Source organism: Hyla sarda, unplaced genomic scaffold (genome assembly GCF_029499605.1).
Source record: "Hyla sarda isolate aHylSar1 unplaced genomic scaffold, aHylSar1.hap1 scaffold_1085, whole genome shotgun sequence".
Classification (NCBI taxonomy): domain Eukaryota; kingdom Metazoa; phylum Chordata; class Amphibia; order Anura; family Hylidae; genus Hyla; species Hyla sarda.
This window is the reverse complement of record NW_026607705.1, coordinates 67,742-84,407: the sequence shown is the minus strand read 5'-3', so window position 1 is coordinate 84,407 and position 16,666 is coordinate 67,742. Positions and strand designations below refer to the sequence as shown.

The 16,666-nt window shown below is 44.7% G+C and overlaps 5 non-coding genes and 1 pseudogene across 5 annotated transcripts; all 6 read left to right on the top strand.

The window, feature by feature from the left end:
• The first annotated feature begins 187 nt into the window (after positions 1 to 187).
• LOC130300523 (U2 spliceosomal RNA) lies at positions 188 to 378 on the top strand. Its single transcript, XR_008851367.1, has one exon. It is a non-coding gene; the product is annotated as a U2 spliceosomal RNA (small nuclear RNA).
• Positions 379 to 2,480: 2,102 nt separating this feature from the next.
• LOC130300537 (U2 spliceosomal RNA) lies at positions 2,481 to 2,671 on the top strand. The gene has a single exon (XR_008851380.1). It is a non-coding gene; the product is annotated as a U2 spliceosomal RNA (small nuclear RNA).
• Positions 2,672 to 4,772: 2,101 nt separating this feature from the next.
• LOC130300522 (U2 spliceosomal RNA) lies at positions 4,773 to 4,963 on the top strand. Its single transcript, XR_008851366.1, has one exon. It is a non-coding gene; the product is annotated as a U2 spliceosomal RNA (small nuclear RNA).
• Positions 4,964 to 7,057: 2,094 nt separating this feature from the next.
• Positions 7,058 to 7,248, top strand: LOC130300520 (U2 spliceosomal RNA). Its single transcript, XR_008851364.1, has one exon. It is a non-coding gene; the product is annotated as a U2 spliceosomal RNA (small nuclear RNA).
• Positions 7,249 to 9,349: 2,101 nt separating this feature from the next.
• On the top strand, positions 9,350 to 9,482 carry LOC130300487 (U2 spliceosomal RNA; annotated as a pseudogene).
• Positions 9,483 to 14,654: 5,172 nt separating this feature from the next.
• On the top strand, positions 14,655 to 14,842 carry LOC130300482 (U2 spliceosomal RNA). The gene has a single exon (XR_008851332.1). It is a non-coding gene; the product is annotated as a U2 spliceosomal RNA (small nuclear RNA).
• The last annotated feature ends 1,824 nt before the right edge of the window (positions 14,843 to 16,666 follow it).

Below are 16,666 nucleotides of genomic sequence, written 5' to 3'. Positions count from 1 at the left end.
GAGTGCAATGGGCCCCTGTCTTGCTGCTTAGCAATAATGGTATGGGTTTAGGTTCTGCTGTGTGTACTGGTGGTTGACTGCCCCCCAGCCCAGAGTGTGCATGGAAAATTGTCTGGCAGCCTCCCTGACAGCAAGCAGTGATAGTGCCCATGAAGGGGACCTTGTTGGGCCCGCCCCTTTCACGGTTATCGCTTCTCGGCCTTTTGGCTAAGATCAAGTGTAGTATCTGTTCTTATCAGTTTAATATCTGATACGTCCCCTATCTGGGGACCATATATTAAATGGATTTTTGAGAACGGGGGCCGATTTCGAAGCTTGCTTCCGTCGCCCTATGCATTGACCCGATATGGCAGTATCTTCGGGTACAGTGCACCACCCCCTTACAGGGTTAAAAAGAAAGATTCCTACTTTCATTGCTACCTGCTTGCTGGCTAGCCAGCTAGCCAGCCCTGTGGGCCTTGCTGCTGCTGCAGCCAAAAAACAAAAGGTGGTGCTGCTGCTGCTTCTGCTGCTTCTGCTTCTGCTTGTGTCTGGCCCCTGTTGGAGCGTCCAGGCACAGGACTTCTGCTGCTGCTGACTAAATGGCCTCCTTAATTGGATCATTTGAGTAGCCAGCACACCTGTGCAGGTAGGGCATGACATGATAGGCAGCTGCCTTGATAGCGGGTGGGTGCTGAATGTTCCTAATTGACAAAAATAAGATTAATGCTTATGAAGAAATATAAAATCTCATCCCTTCCCCAATATCGCGCCACACCCCTACCCCTTAATTCCCTGGTTGAACTTGATGGACATATGTCTTTTTTCGACCGTACTAACTATGCAACTATGTAACATAACATGGGGGGGGGGGGGGGGGGGGGGTCTCCTGGCTGTTCACACAGGTGTGTCATTGCTGTACATTGACCATGCATTGCTTCTGTGGTATTGCAAAGGCAAAGACAAATGCTTCCAGCCATCCATTGCACTAATGGATTGGTCATCAGCTGGCTGTCTATGTCCCGCATCAATATAGACCAAAGTACAGAGGGTTAGGCTATGCTATTGTGCACCTACCTGATGCATCAGAAGGTGCGAGGCCCTTGCTAAATTCTGTGCACAGACTTTGAGATCTATGCTTTAGACTGTATCTAAACCTGCTCCAACATGGACTGACATTCTGGCCTACTTTCAGCCGATGCGACTTGTCTGGCGCTGAACAGTCGCTTTTTATGTATTCAGCACCTATGTATAATGTTGTAAAAATGCTCTAGAAGCTAAAGTCGCAGAAATGTCACACATATTTGGCCTGCAACTTTCTGTGCGACAAATTCAGACAGGAAAAATCAGTATAAATCCTTAGAAAATTATCCCCCAGTGTCTCCATCTGCTGGCGGTATTGAATAAGCATTGCTGCACTGATGGGGTATGCATTAGACGAAAAAAAAGAAGAAAAAGAAGAATAATACGCCCAGAAAAGAGGCGAAAAGGAGAAAAACGTAAAAAAACGTGAAAAAAAAGTAAGAGGAAGAGAAGGGAAAAAAAGGTGGAAATGGGTTTAAAAGTGATTTCGGCGGAGAAATATATATATATATATATATATATATATATATATATATATATATACACGCGCACACACACACATAGATATAAACGTATTCTCCGTTGAGATATTGCAGCCGCTGCTGTGTCCAGGCCCAGGAGCCTTAGCACTGTGCTGTGATGTCACTCAATACCACTGACATCACTAGGTGTAAACAACATCTCTCCTTTGCTGTGTATGTGACTATGGAGCTGTTTGGTGATGTCGTCTATTACGGCCTTCATAGAAGCAACAGGAGATTGTTGCATCCATCTAGAACCCTCAGAACTACAGTGCTATGATGTCACTCACTTCCACAGGCCTTGCAGAGTGTAAACAACAACAACCCAGCTTTGTTGTGTATGTAACCATAGGGATTTGTGATGTCACCTAGAACCTTCACAGCAGCGACAGCTTTATGAGGAGCATCAGCACTGCTCTGCCTGAGCAGAACCATCACCGCCATAGGTTGTCAAATAACCCGGATTTAACCCACACAGGTAAGTCCAATGGGGTGCAGGCATGTCCTCTATGCTTACAGCTTCCCGTGGGTGTTGGTTTGATACCGTTTGGGGACAGCCAAGGAGGCATCTGCAGGCAACAAAGGTAGGTGTGTGCTTGTGTGTGTGTTTCCTATGCAGATCCTAAGCCCAGTGTCACATGCAAGTAGGAGGAGTAAGAAGGGTTCCTGGCAAATCCGGGTTATGGATTGCATTTAAAAAGGCCCCGTGGGAGTGCAATGGGCCCCTGTCTTGCTGCTTAGCAATAATGGTATGGGTTTAGGTTCTGCTGTGTGTACTGGTGGTTGACTGCCCCCCAGCCCAGAGTGTGCATGGAAAATTGTCTGGCAGCCTCCCTGACAGCAAGCAGTGATAGTGCCCATGAAGGGGACCTTGTTGGGCCCGCCCCTTTCACGGTTATCGCTTCTCGGCCTTTTGGCTAAGATCAAGTGTAGTATCTGTTCTTATCAGTTTAATATCTGATACGTCCCCTATCTGGGGACCATATATTAAATGGATTTTTGAGAACGGGGGCCGATTTCGAAGCTTGCTTCCGTCGCCCTATGCATTGACCCGATATGGCAGTATCTTCAGGTACAGTGCACCACCCCCTTACAGGGTTAAAAAGAAAGATTCCTACTTTCATTGCTACCTGCTTGCTGGCTAGCCAGCTAGCCAGCCCTGTGGGCCTTGCTGCTGCTGCAGCCAAAAAACAAAAGGTGGTGCTGCTGCTGCTTCTGCTGCTTCTGCTTCTGCTTGTGTCTGGCCCCTGTTGGAGCGTCCAGGCACAGGACTTCTGCTGCTGCTGACTAAATGGCCTCCTTAATTGGATCATTTGAGTAGCCAGCACACCTGTGCAGGTAGGGCATGACATGATAGGCAGCTGCCTTGATAGCGGGTGGGTGCTGAATGTTCCTAATTGACAAAATAAGATTAATGCTTATGAAGAAATATAAAATCTCATCCCTTCCCCAATATCGCGCCACACCCCTACCCCTTAATTCCCTGGTTGAACTTGATGGACATATGTCTTTTTTCGACCGTACTAACTATGTAACTATGTAACATAACATGGGGGGGGGGGGGGGGGGGGGTCTCCTGGCTGTTCACACAGGTGTGTCATTGCTGTACATTGACCATGCATTGCTTCTGTGGTATTGCAAAGGCAAAGACAAATGCTTCCAGCCATCCATTGCACTAATGGATTGGTCATCAGCTGGCTGTCTATGTCCCGCATCAATATAGACCAAAGTACAGAGGGTTAGGCTATGCTATTGTGCACCTACCTGATGCATCAGAAGGTGCGAGGCCCTTGCTAAATTCTGTGCACAGACTTTGAGATCTATGCTTTAGACTGTATCTAAACCTGCTCCAACATGGACTGACATTCTGGCCTACTTTCAGCCGATGCGACTTGTCTGGCGCTGAACAGTCGCTTTTTATGTATTCAGCACCTATGTATAATGTTGTAAAAATGCTCTAGAAGCTAAAGTTGCAGAAATGTCACACATATTTGGCCTGCAACTTTCTGTGCGACAAATTCAGACAGGAAAAATCAGTATAAATCCTTAGAAAATTATCCCCCCCCAGTGTCTCCATCTGCTGGCGGTATTGAATAAGCATTGCTGCACTGATGGGGTATGCATTAGACGAAAAAAAAGAAGAAAAAGAAGAATAATACGCCCAGAAAAGAGGCGAAAAGGAGAAAAACGTAAAAAAACGTGAAAAAAAAGTAAGAGGAAGAGAAGGGAAAAAAAGGTGGAAATGGGTTTAAAAGTGATTTCGGCGGAGAAATATATATATATATATATATATATATATATATATATATATATATATGCGCACACACACACATAGATATAAACGTATTCTCCGTTGAGATATTGCAGCCGCTGCTGTGTCCAGGCCCAGGAGCCTTAGCACTGTGCTGTGATGTCACTCAATACCACTGACATCACTAGGTGTAAACAACATCTCTCCTTTGCTGTGTATGTGACTATGGAGCTGTTTGGTGATGTCGTCTATTACGGCCTTCATAGAAGCAACAGGAGATTGTTGCATCCATCTAGAACCCTCAGAACTACAGTGCTATGATGTCACTCACTTCCACAGGCCTTGCAGAGTGTAAACAACAACAACCCAGCTTTGTTGTGTATGTAACCATAGGGATTTGTGATGTCACCTAGAACCTTCACAGCAGCGACAGCTTTATGAGGAGCATCAGCACTGCTCTGCCTGAGCAGAACCATCACCGCCATAGGTTGTCAAATAACCCGGATTTAACCCACACAGGTAAGTCCAATGGGGTGCAGGCATGTCCTCTATGCTTACAGCTTCCCGTGGGTGTTGGTTTGATACCGTTTGGGGACAGCCAAGGAGGCATCTGCAGGCAACAAAGGTAGGTGTGTGCTTGTGTGTGTGTTTCCTATGCAGATCCTAAGCCCAGTGTCACATGCAAGTAGGAGGAGTAAGAAGGGTTCCTGGCAAATCCGGGTTATGGATTGCATTTAAAAAGGCCCCGTGGGAGTGCAATGGGCCCCTGTCTTGCTGCTTAGCAATAATGGTATGGGTTTAGGTTCTGCTGTGTGTACTGGTGGTTGACTGCCCCCCAGCCCAGAGTGTGCATGGAAAATTGTCTGGCAGCCTCCCTGACAGCAAGCAGTGATAGTGCCCATGAAGGGGACCTTGTTGGGCCCGCCCCTTTCACGGTTATCGCTTCTCGGCCTTTTGGCTAAGATCAAGTGTAGTATCTGTTCTTATCAGTTTAATATCTGATACGTCCCCTATCTGGGGACCATATATTAAATGGATTTTTGAGAACGGGGGCCGATTTCGAAGCTTGCTTCCGTCGCCCTATGCATTGACCCGATATGGCAGTATCTTCGGGTACAGTGCACCACCCCCTTACAGGGTTAAAAAGAAAGATTCCTACTTTCATTGCTACCTGCTTGCTGGCTAGCCAGCTAGCCAGCCCTGTGGGCCTTGCTGCTGCTGCAGCCAAAAAACAAAAGGTGGTGCTGCTGCTGCTTCTGCTGCTTCTGCTTCTGCTTGTGTCTGGCCCCTGTTGGAGCGTCCAGGCACAGGACTTCTGCTGCTGCTGACTAAATGGCCTCCTTAATTGGATCATTTGAGTAGCCAGCACACCTGTGCAGGTAGGGCATGACATGATAGGCAGCTGCCTTGATAGCGGGTGGGTGCTGAATGTTCCTAATTGACAAAATAAGATTAATGCTTATGAAGAAATATAAAATCTCATCCCTTCCCCAATATCGCGCCACACCCCTACCCCTTAATTCCCTGGTTGAACTTGATGGACATATGTCTTTTTTCGACCGTACTAACTATGTAACTATGTAACATAACATGGGGGGGGGGGGGGGGGTCTCCTGGCTGTTCACACAGGTGTGTCATTGCTGTACATTGACCATGCATTGCTTCTGTGGTATTGCAAAGGCAAAGACAAATGCTTCCAGCCATCCATTGCACTAATGGATTGGTCATCAGCTGGCTGTCTATGTCCCGCATCAATATAGACCAAAGTACAGAGGGTTAGGCTATGCTATTGTGCACCTACCTGATGCATCAGAAGGTGCGAGGCCCTTGCTAAATTCTGTGCACAGACTTTGAGATCTATGCTTTAGACTGTATCTAAACCTGCTCCAACATGGACTGACATTCTGGCCTACTTTCAGCCGATGCGACTTGTCTGGCGCTGAACAGTCGCTTTTTATGTATTCAGCACCTATGTATAATGTTGTAAAAATGCTCTAGAAGCTAAAGTCGCAGAAATGTCACACATATTTGGCCTGCAACTTTCTGTGCGACAAATTCAGACAGGAAAAATCAGTATAAATCCTTAGAAAATTATCCCCCAGTGTCTCCATCTGCTGGCGGTATTGAATAAGCATTGCTGCACTGATGGGGTATGCATTAGACGAAAAAAAAGAAGAAAAAGAAGAATAATACGCCCAGAAAAGAGGCGAAAAGGAGAAAAACGTAAAAAAACGTGAAAAAAAAGTAAGAGGAAGAGAAGGGAAAAAAAGGTGGAAATGGGTTTAAAAGTGATTTCGGCGGAGAAATATATATATATATATATATATATATATATATATATATATATATACGCGCACACACACACATAGATATAAACGTATTCTCCGTTGAGATATTGCAGCCGCTGCTGTGTCCAGGCCCAGGAGCCTTAGCACTGTGCTGTGATGTCACTCAATACCACTGACATCACTAGGTGTAAACAACATCTCTCCTTTGCTGTGTATGTGACTATGGAGCTGTTTGGTGATGTCGTCTATTACGGCCTTCATAGAAGCAACAGGAGATTGTTGCATCCATCTAGAACCCTCAGAACTACAGTGCTATGATGTCACTCACTTCCACAGGCCTTGCAGAGTGTAAACAACAACAACCCAGCTTTGTTGTGTATGTAACCATAGGGATTTGTGATGTCACCTAGAACCTTCACAGCAGCGACAGCTTTATGAGGAGCATCAGCACTGCTCTGCCTGAGCAGAACCATCACCGCCATAGGTTGTCAAATAACCCGGATTTAACCCACACAGGTAAGTCCAATGGGGTGCAGGCATGTCCTCTATGCTTACAGCTTCCCGTGGGTGTTGGTTTGATACCGTTTGGGGACAGCCAAGGAGGCATCTGCAGGCAACAAAGGTAGGTGTGTGCTTGTGTGTGTGTTTCCTATGCAGATCCTAAGCCCAGTGTCACATGCAAGTAGGAGGAGTAAGAAGGGTTCCTGGCAAATCCGGGTTATGGATTGCATTTAAAAAGGCCCCGTGGGAGTGCAATGGGCCCCTGTCTTGCTGCTTAGCAATAATGGTATGGGTTTAGGTTCTGCTGTGTGTACTGGTGGTTGACTGCCCCCCAGCCCAGAGTGTGCATGGAAAATTGTCTGGCAGCCTCCCTGACAGCAAGCAGTGATAGTGCCCATGAAGGGGACCTTGTTGGGCCCGCCCCTTTCACGGTTATCGCTTCTCGGCCTTTTGGCTAAGATCAAGTGTAGTATCTGTTCTTATCAGTTTAATATCTGATACGTCCCCTATCTGGGGACCATATATTAAATGGATTTTTGAGAACGGGGGCCGATTTCGAAGCTTGCTTCCGTCGCCCTATGCATTGACCCGATATGGCAGTATCTTCGGGTACAGTGCACCACCCCCTTACAGGGTTAAAAAGAAAGATTCCTACTTTCATTGCTACCTGCTTGCTGGCTAGCCAGCTAGCCAGCCCTGTGGGCCTTGCTGCTGCTGCAGCCAAAAAACAAAAGGTGGTGCTGCTGCTGCTTCTGCTGCTTCTGCTTCTGCTTGTGTCTGGCCCCTGTTGGAGCGTCCAGGCACAGGACTTCTGCTGCTGCTGACTAAATGGCCTCCTTAATTGGATCATTTGAGTAGCCAGCACACCTGTGCAGGTAGGGCATGACATGATAGGCAGCTGCCTTGATAGCGGGTGGGTGCTGAATGTTCCTAATTGACAAAATAAGATTAATGCTTATGAAGAAATATAAAATCTCATCCCTTCCCCAATATCGCGCCACACCCCTACCCCTTAATTCCCTGGTTGAACTTGATGGACATATGTCTTTTTTCGACCGTACTAACTATGTAACTATGTAACATAACATGGGGGGGGGGGGGGGGTCTCCTGGCTGTTCACACAGGTGTGTCATTGCTGTACATTGACCATGCATTGCTTCTGTGGTATTGCAAAGGCAAAGACAAATGCTTCCAGCCATCCATTGCACTAATGGATTGGTCATCAGCTGGCTGTCTATGTCCCGCATCAATATAGACCAAAGTACAGAGGGTTAGGCTATGCTATTGTGCACCTACCTGATGCATCAGAAGGTGCGAGGCCCTTGCTAAATTCTGTGCACAGACTTTGAGATCTATGCTTTAGACTGTATCTAAACCTGCTCCAACATGGACTGACATTCTGGCCTACTTTCAGCCGATGCGACTTGTCTGGCGCTGAACAGTCGCTTTTTATGTATTCAGCACCTATGTATAATGTTGTAAAAATGCTCTAGAAGCTAAAGTCGCAGAAATGTCACACATATTTGGCCTGCAACTTTCTGTGCGACAAATTCAGACAGGAAAAATCAGTATAAATCCTTAGAAAATTATCCCCCAGTGTCTCCATCTGCTGGCGGTATTGAATAAGCATTGCTGCACTGATGGGGTATGCATTAGACGAAAAAAAAGAAGAAAAAGAAGAATAATACGCCCAGAAAAGAGGCGAAAAGGAGAAAAACGTAAAAAAACGTGAAAAAAAAGTAAGAGGAAGAGAAGGGAAAAAAAGGTGGAAATGGGTTTAAAAGTGATTTCGGCGGAGAAATATATATATATATATATATATATATATATATATATATATATATATATATATACGCGCACACACACACATAGATATAAACGTATTCTCCGTTGAGATATTGCAGCCGCTGCTGTGTCCAGGCCCAGGAGCCTTAGCACTGTGCTGTGATGTCACTCAATACCACTGACATCACTAGGTGTAAACAACATCTCTCCTTTGCTGTGTATGTGACTATGGAGCTGTTTGGTGATGTCGTCTATTACGGCCTTCATAGAAGCAACAGGAGATTGTTGCATCCATCTAGAACCCTCAGAACTACAGTGCTATGATGTCACTCACTTCCACAGGCCTTGCAGAGTGTAAACAACAACAACCCAGCTTTGTTGTGTATGTAACCATAGGGATTTGTGATGTCACCTAGAACCTTCACAGCAGCGACAGCTTTATGAGGAGCATCAGCACTGCTCTGCCTGAGCAGAACCATCACCGCCATAGGTTGTCAAATAACCCGGATTTAACCCACACAGGTAAGTCCAATGGGGTGCAGGCATGTCCTCTATGCTTACAGCTTCCCGTGGGTGTTGGTTTGATACCGTTTGGGGACAGCCAAGGAGGCATCTGCAGGCAACAAAGGTAGGTGTGTGCTTGTGTGTGTGTTTCCTATGCAGATCCTAAGCCCAGTGTCACATGCAAGTAGGAGGAGTAAGAAGGGTTCCTGGCAAATCCGGGTTATGGATTGCATTTAAAAAGGCCCCGTGGGAGTGCAATGGGCCCCTGTCTTGCTGCTTAGCAATAATGGTATGGGTTTAGGTTCTGCTGTGTGTACTGGTGGTTGACTGCCCCCCAGCCCAGAGTGTGCATGGAAAATTGTCTGGCAGCCTCCCTGACAGCAAGCAGTGATAGTGCCCATGAAGGGGACCTTGTTGGGCCCGCCCCTTTCACGGTTATCGCTTCTCGGCCTTTTGGCTAAGATCAAGTGTAGTAATACAGGAGATCTGGTCAGAAGGTACTCGGGTACCCCTCTCCTCGGCCTTGTGGGATCGCCCAGGTTTATTGCCTGGGCTTCACCCACTTGTTGCTATTGGGGAGAGGGCTTAGTCCCAGGGTAACGGGTTGCGATCGCCTCTCAAAGCCTTCGGGTGGAGAGAGGTTTGAGCGAATTGGCTGGTTGGTTGGAGCGGAGAGAACCAGACCAAAACACGAATGAACCATGGATGAAGATCTAGATCCTGGTTCGGTACCGGCTTATGCCCGGATTAAACACACTGTGCGGGTCATTCTCACAGGTGATGCGGCGGATGCACGTGGCATGAGGTTCGTGATAGAGGACGTGCTCGACAAGATTCTTAATGTTCGTAAGCGAGAGATTTTGGCCATCCAGGATTACCCTAAGCGGAGGATCTACGACTGCACTTTCATAGGGGAAGGCGTATTCTTAGATGCAGTAATGAAAATTCCAAAGCAAGATGATCCGAGGCTTAAGGGTATCCAAATTGTCGAGCACGTCCTAGATGAAACCAAGTTGATTGTCGTGAAGATGTACTCCCCTTTTGTAAATCAGAGAGAGATCGATGGGTTCCTGGCAGCCTACTTTAAAAAGGTGGAGTTCAGAGGAAAAATCATGAACGACTGTGGTGTCTGGACCTCAAAATGGCGATATCAAGTCACGTGCAACAAAGACCCCACCCTCCCAGGGGGGATACTATTACCGCCTGCTCGTTTTAAATTAAACAATGTGTGTGGCGACCTCTTTTTTGCGGGAATGCCAAACTTCTGCAGAAGGTGCCAACGTTATGGGCACATAAAGGAAAATTGTGAAAGTTCCTGTAAGAAATGTGGAAGCATGCAACATGAAACAGAAAAATGTGATAAGGGTTTGAGATGTAATTTTTGCCGTCACTTTGGTCACGTGTATGCTTTCTGTCCCCACAGACCAAAAAAAAACCACAGAACAGCAAGGGCAACCCAAGAGAGACGTCCGGAGACCAGCCTGGGGAAAAGCCAGAGAGGAGGAGCACCCCCCACAAGAAGAGGTAAGCTGTGAGATGGAGACCACGGCCCCCCCAAAAGAACCCCAGGAGAAAGAGGCACAGGTGGAAAGGGGGACCCCAAATGAGAGGAGGCCGGGGAAGAGAAATGCGAGAGGGGATCGGGCAGATACCTCAGAGAAGGTGGAAGAGCGAGAGGTGCCCGATTCCACCCCGGAAGGTCCTCCTGCTCGGGGTCCCCCTGAGTGTGAAAACCCGGACGGAGTAGCAAAGGTGAAAAGACGAAGGGGCTCCAAAGGGCGTCCGGACTCGGAGGTGGTCCAGGAGGAGCAGATGGAAGTTCCTGTCGTGACGGGGGCTCCAAGTGAAGCTCCTCCACAGGTCCCAGCGGTGGATACCCCTCCTCCTCCCAGCCAGGAGGAGGTTTCAGGGGTGACCATCTCCGAGGTCCCGGAAACGGACCTAAGTACGCACCCGACCCCTATGGAGGGGCAAGAGGTGGACGCCGAAAAAGAGAATGGAGCCCAGAAGCTGTTCTTACCAATGTACTCCGTCTATACACCTGTGGTCTTGGAAGAGGGGGGCTGCTCGAGCGATGGTGGTTCCTCTCCGGCTTCCTCTATGTGTACGGTAGAGTCAGAGGTGGGGGGTAACGAGAGCTCCAGTGCGCAATCTGGTTTTTAGTTTGTTATCTGAGCCTCCCTTTTTTTTACATCTCCAATGGCTGAGTTGTCCGGATTGTCTATGAATGTAAGAAGTATAAGTTCACGAGCGAAACGGGTTGCCCTTTTTAACTACTTGTCTATTTTTGCTGCTTCTGTGGTTTTCCTGCAGGAGTGCGGCATCCCGCATAGTTTAAATTATGAAAAGTATAAAAAAGATTGGGTACACGGTCCATCAGTCTGGTCTGGATCTAACGAATCCAGATCAGCAGGGGTCGCCATACTTTTTAAAGGAAATGCTTTTATTGATTTTATTCATGAGATTTTACCAGGCAGAATTTTATTGGTTAAAGCTTTTATTGATGGTATTAAATGGCAGTTTTTAAATTTTTATGGTTCACCCATTAAAAATGATAGAGCACGGATGTTAGAGATTTTACCCCTTTTTATCAATGATTCTGAACCTCTTATTTTAGCAGGTGATTTTAATTGTATTTTAAGGGGGGAGCACCGTTTTACCAATTCAGTAAGTAGAAACTATGATAAAACATCTTCTATGTTAAAAAATATGATTATTGATTTTAGACTTACTGATGTTTTTAAGAAATGCAATAGTATTTTACCAGAAAGAGACGGTGTGACCTGGAGCAACGCAAACTGCAGCTCCAGGATCGATTTTATCTTCTGTTCTTATCAAGTACTGCCTTTTAAGTGTGATGTTTTAACCAATGTTTTTTCTGATCACAAACTTTTATCTTTTAAGGTGAAGAGTGATTTTAGAAAAAAGACTGGGAGGAATGCCTGGAAGATGAATGTATCCCTTTTAGAAGATCCGCAGGTTTTATCCGATTTTATCAACTTCTACAAGGACTGCAGACGGGTAAGAGATCCTAACACTCCCATCAGTATATGGTGGGAGAAAATGAAAATAAAAATAAAAGAGTTTTTTATTAGAGTAGGGATCTCTAGAGCTAAAGAGAAGCGTGAGTTTTACTCCCTTCTAAATACCCGTCTGCAAACCCTGTACAAATTCAGAGACAATGGTATAGAGGTTTATAGAGAAATTACTGACTTAAAAAAAGAAATAAAACAGTGCCTGGAGCAGAAGGGAAAAGAGATAATTTTCAGATCCAAAATAAAGCACCTTGAAGAGAACGAGACCTGCTCCAGGTACTTTTTTAAGAAAGTAACGGATAAAAAGGTTTTAATTGATAATATACAAGGAGAAAAAGATGTACAGGGTATTTTAAAAAGGGTACATTCATTTTATGCGGATCTTTTTAATACAAAAAATATTGATATTGATTTTATGAATGACTCATTGAAGGAGATTACCAATGTTTTAGACCCTGTGTCCCAGTCTCTTTTACAGAGGGAGATCTCGGAACAGGAGGTTTTAGAGACGATCAGGAGTTTTAAATCCGGTAAGGTGCCTGGTCCTGACGGTATACCCATTGAGTTTTATGTCATTTTTTATGGTGTTTTAAAAGATGACCTTTTTTCCCTTTTTACAGAAGTATTTAAAACAAAAGCCCTCCCAGGTTCATGGAGGAAGGGTGATGTCTCCCTGCTGTTCAAAAAGGGAGACCGGTCAGATCTAAAGAACTGGAGACCAATCACCCTCCTCAACTGTGACTACAAAGTGATGGCAAAACTGTGCGCAAATAGATTAAAAAGTGTAATAGAGAAAATAATCCATTCAAATCAGGTCTGTGGGGTGCCTGGGAGGAGCATATGGGAAAATCTTAACCTTTTAAAAGATGTGATTAGTGACACAAAGTCTAGAAACGGAAAACTAGCCATTTTATCCTTAGACTTCGAGAAGGCTTTTGACAGAGTGTCACATTTTTATCTTTTTAAGGTTTTAGAGAAAATGGGTATACCTGAAGGCTTTTTATTGTCTCTTAAGGCCTTTTATAAAAACTGCACAAGCAAGATTTTAGTTAACGGTTTTAAGACACAGGATGTGATTTTAAATTCCGGAGTGAAGCAGGGGTGTCCTTTGTCCCCACTACTTTTCATATGTGCGCTTGAGCCTCTACTATGCACCTTGAGGAGAGATAAGCAAATAAGAGGGGTCCCCCTGCCGGGAGGAGGGGGACTAGAGGCTAAAGTAGTGGGGTACATGGACGATGTGGCAGTGCTCGGAAGGGACACCCCATCGCTTCAAAAAGCCCTAAAGCAAGTTGAATTTTTTTGTTGTGCCTCCGGTTTTAAGGTAAATTTTTATAAAAGCAGTGTTTTAAATATAGGAGGACTGTTTTTAAGGGATTTACCCATTCCTGTGTCTGAGTCTGTGCAGATTTTAGGGGTCTCCTTCAGTGAGTCAAACAATGGTTTTAATAGCTGGGACTTGGTGGCTCAAAAAATAAACACAAAAATTTGTATGTGGAACATGAGAAAGCTAACGATGGAGGGGAAGGTTTTAGTTACAAAGATGGTGATTTTACCCATTTTATTGTATCTTGGCATGGTCTTTCCACCCCCCGAAATGATTTTAAATAAAATTATTAAAGCATGTTTTACCTTTTTATGGAGCTCCAAGAGTGAAAAATTGAGAAGAGAGATCGTCATGATGCCAAAAGGTATGGGTGGAAAGGACTTCCCCGACATCAGGGCGTTCCTTTTTACCAAGTTTTTTAGCATGTGTGTTAGCACACTTTTTAAGGATAGTTACTGGTCATATTTTATCCGTTTTAATACAGGTTTTTTTATGAGGAGGAATGGGTGGTTTAAAACTGTTTTAAGCTGTCCTTATGCTTTTAATCTTCCCCAACAATACAAGATTTTAGAGAAAATTTTCAACTTGTACAACTTTAACGGAAAAAGTATTAATGAAGTAACTAATAGCAAAAAAATGTTAAAATATATTAAAGAAAGTGGTTTTATTGCCCCTGTGAATAATTTTAATGAAGAGAAATGCAGGAAAATATGGAAGATGGCAAATATGATTTATCTTTTTAATTCACAGAAAGATCTGGCCTGGAGCTGCATACACGAGTGTCTTCCATGCCGGGCATTCCAGCACCGAAGAAGGATGGCCAACACTGCAGTATGCCCGAGGGAGGGCTGCCAGGAACCCGAGACCGTGTACCACCTTTTCTGGACTTGTTTTTATGCAAAAAGGATATGGACTAAAATACTCCCTCTGGTGAAGAAGATAACAGAAATAAAGGACTTAAACTCTGCAGCTGTTTTTTATGGATGTCTGGAATGCCCAATACGGACTCAAGAGACAATGGCATGGAAGATCATAAACTGTGTTAAAGCAGCTCTATGGAATGCCAGAAACATTTTACTTTTTAAACATGAGATTTTATCTGTGAATGATGTTTTAGCTCTTTGTTTTAGTGATATGTACCAGTACTTTTTATTAGACAAGAAATATTATCCTTTATTAGCTAGAAAATGGTATTTTAATGAATGGAACGCCCTTTTGTAAAGCCACCAAGTGCCCATTTTAAGTGTATTATGATTGTATTTATGTGAACTTTTATTGTTATATGTGATTTTATTATCAAAATTTGTTTTTATTGAAAAAAAAATTATATTTATAAATCGTAATGCACTTTGTAAAATGTTATGAATTCTAAATAAAAAGATACCCCTCAGGGGTAGCCAAGTTAAAAAAAAAAATCTGTTCTTATCAGTTTAATATCTGATACGTCCCCTATCTGGGGACCATATATTAAATGGATTTTTGAGAACGGGGGCCGATTTCGAAGCTTGCTTCCGTCGCCCTATGCATTGACCCGATATGGCAGTATCTTCGGGTACAGTGCACCACCCCCTTACAGGGTTAAAAAGAAAGATTCCTACTTTCATTGCTACCTGCTTGCTGGCTAGCCAGCTAGCCAGCCCTGTGGGCCTTGCTGCTGCTGCAGCCAAAAAACAAAAGGTGGTGCTGCTGCTGCTGCTTCTGCTGCTTCTGCTTGTGTCTGGCCCCTGTTGGAGCGTCCAGGCACAGGACTTCTGCTGCTGCTGACTAAATGGCCTCCTTAATTGGATCATTTGAGTAGCCAGCACACCTGTGCAGGTAGGGCATGACATGATAGGCAGCTGCCTTGATAGCGGGTGGGTGCTGAATGTTCCTAATTGACAAAATAAGATTAATGCTTATGAAGAAATATAAAATCTCATCCCTTCCCCAATATCGCGCCACACCCCTACCCCTTAATTCCCTGGTTGAACTTGATGGACATATGTCTTTTTTCGACCGTACTAACTATGTAACTATGTAACATAACATGGGGGGGGGTCTCCTGGCTGTTCACACAGGTGTGTCATTGCTGTACATTGACCATGCATTGCTTCTGTGGTATTGCAAAGGCAAAGACAAATGCTTCCAGCCATCCATTGCACTAATGGATTGGTCATCAGCTGGCTGTCTATGTCCCGCATCAATATAGACCAAAGTACAGAGGGTTAGGCTATGCTATTGTGCACCTACCTGATGCATCAGAAGGTGCGAGGCCCTTGCTAAATTCTGTGCACAGACTTTGAGATCTATGCTTTAGACTGTATCTAAACCTGCTCCAACATGGACTGACATTCTGGCCTACTTTCAGCCGATGCGACTTGTCTGGCGCTGAACAGTCGCTTTTTATGTATTCAGCACCTATGTATAATGTTGTAAAAATGCTCTAGAAGCTAAAGTCGCAGAAATGTCACACATATTTGGCCTGCAACTTTCTGTGCGACAAATTCAGACAGGAAAAATCAGTATAAATCCTTAGAAAATTATCCCCCAGTGTCTCCATCTGCTGGCGGTATTGAATAAGCATTGCTGCACTGATGGGGTATGCATTAGACGAAAAAAAAGAAGAAAAAGAAGAATAATACGCCCAGAAAAGAGGCGAAAAGGAGAAAAACGTAAAAAAACGTGAAAAAAAAGTAAGAGGAAGAGAAGGGAAAAAAAGGTGGAAATGGGTTTAAAAGTGATTTCGGCGGAGAAATATATATATATATATATATATATATATATATATATATATATACGCGCACACACACACATAGATATAAACGTATTCTCCGTTGAGATATTGCAGCCGCTGCTGTGTCCAGGCCCAGGAGCCTTAGCACTGTGCTGTGATGTCACTCAATACCACTGACATCACTAGGTGTAAACAACATCTCTCCTTTGCTGTGTATGTGACTATGGAGCTGTTTGGTGATGTCGTCTATTACGGCCTTCATAGAAGCAACAGGAGATTGTTGCATCCATCTAGAACCCTCAGAACTACAGTGCTATGATGTCACTCACTTCCACAGGCCTTGCAGAGTGTAAACAACAACAACCCAGCTTTGTTGTGTATGTAACCATAGGGATTTGTGATGTCACCTAGAACCTTCACAGCAGCGACAGCTTTATGAGGAGCATCAGCACTGCTCTGCCTGAGCAGAACCATCACCGCCATAGGTTGTCAAATAACCCGGATTTAACCCACACAGGTAAGTCCAATGGGGTGCAGGCATGTCCTCTATGCTTACAGCTTCCCGTGGGTGTTGGTTTGATACCGTTTGGGGACAGCCAAGGAGGCATCTGCAGGCAACAAAGGTAGGTGTGTGCTTGTGTGTGTGTTTCCTATGCAGATCCTAAGCCCAGTGTCACAT